The following is a 6,960-nucleotide window of genomic DNA, read 5'->3' on the forward strand; positions in this document are numbered from 1 at the left end:
GTTATGGCCCCCTCTGTATTATTATTATATATAATAGCCCCCTCTGTATTGTTATTATAATGGTCCCCTCTGTATTATAAGTATAATGGCCCCCCGGCCCCTCCCACACCACGCCACTGCACGTGACACCTGTCGCGGCCAGGATCGCTGAGCCGCGGTGATCCCATAGAAATGCATGTGACTGCTGCGGCAGTTGCATGAAATCCAACATGGCTGGATTTCTTGCGACTGCCGCGGCGATGCCATTAATTTCTATGGGATCACCGCTACTCAGCGATCCTGGCCGCGACAGGTGTCTCGTGACCAGCATCGCCGTGTAGCCCTTGCCTTAAGCTGGCTATACACATTAGTGTCGGCCACACATGTCGATTTTTCAGGATCGTTTAACACTGTGTTTGGGGGCCTCTCAACTCTCCCCCTCTCAAGGGACATAAGAATTGGGATGTTGAATTTCAACATGCCCAGTCCTTTTGTTCTTATGGAGACTGGCAGCAGCCTTCTCTCCTCTTCATTCCTCCTTCCTTCTTGGGGATCCGCTACGTGTTCTTTGGGTGAATGAATGGGCATTTCTTTACGTTAGCGATCACCTTTAGTCATGTGACCCAACCTTCCGCTAAAATGTAATTTTTTTTTTTATCTAACAGGAGCAATCCTCATTAGTGTTGAGCGAACTTGTGTTTTAAGTTCGGCGTCTAAAGTTTGGGTTCGGGTTATCGAAGTATCCCGTTATGGATTCCGCTACCACGGACCATAACGGAATTTAGAATCCATAACGCGATTCTTCGATAAACCGAACACGAACTTTAGACGCCGAACTTAAAACACAAGTTCGCTCAACACTAATCCTAAACATCTCCCAGGAAACAGGAATATTCCTTAGAAACTATTGCTAGCTTTGCAATCTGAAGCCTAAGGGTTTGAGGGGTTTTCCAAGATACTGTAAGTCATCAATGTTAGATACGAGGGGGTCTGACACCTTGGACCCCCGCCCATCAGTAGCTTGTGGAGGCCGAGGCCTCTTCGCAGCTTACCAACACAATGCCGTACACTGTAAAGTGGCTGTTCTTGGTGGTGGCCTAGGAAGAGCGAGAGCTACAGCCTCTTCAAGATGAGGATCAAAGGGGGTGCTGGGTGTCGCACCCCTTTCCAATCAGATTTTGATGTCCTATCCTGATCAATATTAAAATCTCGGATTTTGTCCCATGCTATATAAATTATATTTGCGCTACAGTCTCTCTCTTTTGTTACAATTGTATCCAGCAAAAGTCGTTTATTCTGCACCCTGTATGACTCTCTGTGAGGAGCCTCAAGCACTATCCATCCTGAGCCTTTCGATTTTGTGAACAGAATGTCAGAGCTGCAGTGAAAACTGACACACAGGCAGACCAATAGGAGACAAGCACTAATGGAAAGCTGCAATGTGTGTAATTATAGTTTTGATAATTCTGCAGTGACCTGAGAGCAGGAGAATGATGGCGTTTGCGCAGATATCCGCACTTCACTAGCTGTCTCCTCCGCAGCATCACAGGGATCTCTCAGGACTCCATGGTGGTCACACATGGTCAGACATCACTAGTTGGTTGCGATTCTATGTCCCTAGAAAAGCAATGAGGTCCCACAGTGGTCGTGAGTCATCTTCTTTGACCCAATTCTGGCCAGCGACTTCTTTTTAGTTACATCAGTTTGGGGGGAAGCCTAGCGACCACCAATATGGCCGCCATTACAGCTCCCACCGGGGTTGTCACCCCGATTTCTAAGTCGCAAATCTGCCTAGTTACTGAGCAAGGTGTCTCCTACCACAGGGGTCAGCAACCTCCTGCAACCTCCGGAGGTCTGGGTAAGCAGGGTGACAAGATTAATGGGAGTTTCCATTGCAGCCATATTGGTTGTCACCCAGCTTTTCTGGGAACAGATGGCACTAAATAAACTGCTGAATGGCATTTTCTTATTGTTAATGGTTTAGTTCACTATGAAGGACATGTGCATCATATCATTATACTGGGAAATACCTTTAAAGGGGTTGTCCGAATGTTTAAAACTGATGACATTTCCTTGTCAGGTCTTCAGTATCTGATCAGTGGGGCTGGCGACTCCCGGCACCCCTCACCGATAAGGCTGTAGCGCTCCGTCGGCACTTCGGCCTCTTCCTGTACCACTGATGTCTCGTTCATCGGTCAAATGAATGGGGCTACGATGCAATACCAAGCACGGCCACTATACAATTTACGGCGCTGTGCTTGGTGAGCAGGGAGAAGGCCGTGGCGCTCACAGGAGCGCCGGTGTCTTCTCAAACATCCGATCGGCAGGGGTCCCAGGTGTTGGATCCCCACCAATTATCCCGATGATAGGTCATCAATATCAGAGTCTCGGACAACCCCTTTAATCTAGAATTTGAAGATATGAAAAGAATCACATTAAGAAAAATGCAGGTTGCACATTCTGGATTACAAAGATTTTCCGGGTTTCTATATTGTATGTGTCATATACTTGGATGCCTTGTTTCTATTCCGCTCCAGGTCCCTGAAGGCAGCCTGCAGTGTAAAGAATGGAGGTTTTTGATTCCGGTTTTCAATAGGCATTGCTTAGACTTTACATTAACTGAAACTTATGGCATTCTGAGCCGGATGATCCTTATTATTTCACATAGGGCCCTCTCTTGTGTAATCCAAAGAAAGGTCACATGACCTCATCTCCTAAGGAACAGGAAGTCGGCCTTATCTAAGAAGTCAGGGAGGCGGGGCTAAAATCATTTGCCAGCTTGTGCGTTGTGTTGTACCCATCGGTCATCATTGAAAGTGCCTTGTACAGATGGCTCTCATCTCAGGGGGTCAAGGTCCCTTTAAATGTCCATGGGCAGACCGGGGTCATCAGCGTCTTCTGTTGATTTTAGGATTACATGTGTATTCTGGAGACATTTTCCAGGTGAGAATGTAAAGAGCAGTGGAAATTTCTGCAGATGGCACCTCCCCGCCCCGCGACTCTATATCTAGGACAAGGACTCATCGTCTTCCAGTGTGATCTTGGACCATCCCCTCCAGAAACCTCAGAAACATTGAGATGAGCAAGCAAGGAAATTAACTTGTGTAACCAGTATTTTTTGTTGGGAAAGGTGGCAACCCTAGCAGCCCCCCCGCTCCGGACCTCTATAGGCCCGCTCACTGCAGCAAGCTCCGCCTCATCAGGACTCACTTCGTAAAAAAATATTTTTTTATTTTCATCGCGGTATTCTGACCCTCATCAATTTTTTCTAGTTACAGTATGTCGACGGAGGTGTGGGGGCTAATTTTTGTCGTTTTTGACAGTACCATTTTGGGGTGTGTATGACTTGATCACTGTTACGCTATTTACCGTATAGACTAACTTTTTTATATTTTAATAGTATGAGCATTTCCGCATGTGGCAATGACCATTATGACAATTTTTATTTTTTTTTAATTATTTTTGGCTGATTAAAATGTTTAAAAAATTTTTTTTATATTTTCAAAACTTTCTTTTTAATTTTTTTTTCTTTTCAAGTCCCCCAAGTGGACCACAGCTCACAATCATCAGATGTAAATTGCTCCATTAGGCCTCATGCACACGACCGTAGTTACGGTCCGCATCCGAGCCGCAGTTTTTGCGGCTCGGTTGCTGACCCATTCACTTCAATGGGGCCGCAAAACAGGCGGTCAGCACTCCGTGTGCTGTCCGCATCCGTTGCTCCGCTCCAAAGCCCCGCAAAAAAAAATATAGCATGTCCTATTCTTGTCCGTTTTGCGGACAAAAATAGGCACGTCTACAATAGGCAAATCGCGGAAGGCACACGGGCGGCTTCTGTTATTTGCGGATCCCCGGTTTGCTGACTGCAAAAAAGGGCACGGTCGTGTACATGAGGCCTTATTTTGTATAGAAATCACTATATCACAGTTCAGTGCTGCCATCTAGTGGCCTGAACTGGGATATCCTAACAATAAGTCTGGAAGCCTAATACAGGCTGCGGCTTATTTATAGAACAGGGTGCTTTCCCCGACCTCTGCTGGGGGAAAGCGCGCCTGAAGAGGAATCCCGCTCTTCCGGTTTTTAGCACACTCGGATGCCGTGAATGAGTGGAACTCATTTCTGTGAGGGGAGGGGGCATGTGGCGTATTCTGGGGCCATGAGAGTGTTGATGTAATGTTATTACAAGATTTGGGGCCCCACTTTTGATTTTTCCCAGGGCCACATTTTGTCTAAAACTGGCTCTGTCTGCTGCAATCTGCTATTTGGTATCAGAGCTGTATTTTCTGCCAATGTAAATACTGGACGGTGGGGGGGGGGGGGATTACCCCAGGAGACCCCATACAAGGCAGATTCATATGTCATTGTCCATGTCTTATAGATGCCTCACATCACCGGTCAGCCTGAATTTCTGGATTTATGATCACCATGCAAGAACTGCAGTGTAGACTGACACTCTCGTGGAAGTACTAGGGAACAGTGAGGTGTATCGCTATCTTATAATGCTGATATCTGTGCAATTCAGGCAAACACATGTCCGTCACATTCAACCTTGTCCATCAATCATTGTCAGATTAAGGCCTCACGCACACGACCGTTGTTGTGTTCCGTGTCCGTTGTTCCGTTTTCCGTGTTTTTCTATGGACCCATTGACTTTTAATCGAATAATGCACCGTTTGTCATCCGCGTCCGTGATCCGTGTTTCCAGTCCGTCAAAAAAACCTGTCCTATTTTTTTCACGGACAAAGGTTCGCGGACCTATTAAAGTCAATGGGTCCGTGAAAAAACACGGATGCACACAAGATTTTCATCCGCGTCCGCGTCCGTTTTTTTCCTATCATTTGCAAGGCAAACTTGACTTAGATTTTTTTTTCACTTTTCATGTCTAGTGATCCTCCAAAAATCAAGGAAGACACACGGAAACAAAAACGGAAACGGATGTTAGCCAATAGACTAGCTGTCCTTCTCCCCCTCCTCATACACGGGGATCAGGTTGGCTTTATCCGCGCCAGAGAAGGCAAAGACAACACGGCCAGGGTGATTAATACCCTCTGCCATGCCAAAAGACTTTCTTCCCCTCTGCTTCTCCTTAGTACTGACGCGGAGAAAGCATTTGACAGGGTAAACTGGCAATATCTAAAACATACTCTGATGAGGTTCGGCCTTCCTGATCCCTTTGTACAGGCAACTTTTGCCATGTATGAGCAAGCGTCAGCAAGGGTACAAGTCAACGGAAGCCTCTCTGTTCCATTCCCGATAAGCAATGGGACTAGACAAGGCTGCCCCCTCTCACCTCTCCTATTTATTTTAGCATTAGAACCTCTCCTTGCTAACATAAGGCGAGACAAGGAGATTTCAGGTCTGTGTTTGGGAGGCAGGGAACCGAAAGTTGCAGCGTTTGCGGACGATATCCTAATGATGACGATTAATCCTAAAGTCTCCCTGCCACGGATTCAAAATCACCTAAATAGTTTTAGCTTAGCTTCAGATTTCAAAATCAATGCTGGCAAATCCCTGGTCCTCTGCTTGGGAATACCCCAAACCACAAAGAACCTATTGATGGTGGATTCACCATTTAATTGGTCTTCACCTACTATCACGTACTTAGGGGTCAATTTGAGTCCCAATATACACAACCTCTTTTCTCTTAACTATATCCCCCTTAGAAAGTCAATTTTCGATGCCATTGACAATTTGGCGCGATCCAATCCAACCCTATCTTGGTTTGGCCGCAAGAATCTTCTTGCATCTTTAATCCTTCCTCGCCTTACCTACTTACAACAGGTGTTACTTATCCCAGCTCCTAAACAATACTACGATCAAATCACTAAAAAGTTCAGAACTTTTATCTGGAATGGCAAGAGGGTGAGACTACCGTTCTCCCTACTCACTAAGCCCAGACATGCAGGAGGGATCGGTTTGCCAAATACTGAAACTTATGGCAGGGCTATCCTCCTTGCCCGAGTGGTCGCTTGGCTGCGCCCCTCTCCGCCTTCCCTCACAGTGGAAACTGAGGTGGATATCTTAAAGAAATCCCCCAGGGCATTGCTTCTAGGTTCTCAAACAGTTTTTCCAGGACAATTTTCCCATTATCCAATAATAAAAGCCACACTAGAGGCCTGGAAATGGTTCTCATCCTCGCGTTGCTCTATCCCATTTCCTTCCCCTCTCCTGACAGTGAAGGACATAATTGACACAGCCCCCTCCCCCATAAAATCTGCGACCTCTCAAGGGCTTAAGTCCTCCTTAATATACATCAACACCCTGGCACTTCCCTCAGGTGAGTGGATGGACCCCAGGCAACAAATACTCTTTTAAACCCTCATCCATGTGATATCTTCACCATTGCATACTTTAGAGCCTATTTGAAACAACATATCAGAATAGGGGATTTGACACGCCCCATGGTATGGTTCGAGTCGATTATTTCTCTCCACCCCACTCCAAGGAAACTAATTTCGCTGATTTATAGTAAGTTGCGCTTACCGCCTACGTTTGCCAAACCACCATTTGTGAGATGTTGGGAAAGGGATCTCAATATAGTTGTCCCGTTCAATAGCCTGCCCAGACTCCTGAGTTCTCCCCATGGGGCCTCCCGTTGCGTCTGAATCCAGGAAAATAGTTATAAGATCCTCGCCAGATGGTATAATACGCCTGACAAAACATCACTATACTATGAATCTGCTTCGGACGCCTGCTGGAGGTGCCGTGGGGAAAAAGGAACCTTTTTCCACATTTGGTGGACCTGCCCCCGCATTCACAAATGGTGGATGGAGGTTTTTGCTTGTTCAAACAAGATCTGTGGGACCTCTATACCACCGTCTCCGCAGCTTGCTCTCCTATCCCTCCCTCTAGATGAACATGTGGTGAAACCGCCATATGTTTTTGCGCAAATGCTAATGGCCGCCCGCCTTTTGCTTCCCAAGCATTGGCTACAATCCCAGGTTCCAACCATGGATGATTGGATCCAAAAAATGGACCAAA

This window comes from Bufo bufo, chromosome 1, assembly GCF_905171765.1.
Source record: "Bufo bufo chromosome 1, aBufBuf1.1, whole genome shotgun sequence".
NCBI lineage: Eukaryota > Metazoa > Chordata > Amphibia > Anura > Bufonidae > Bufo > Bufo bufo.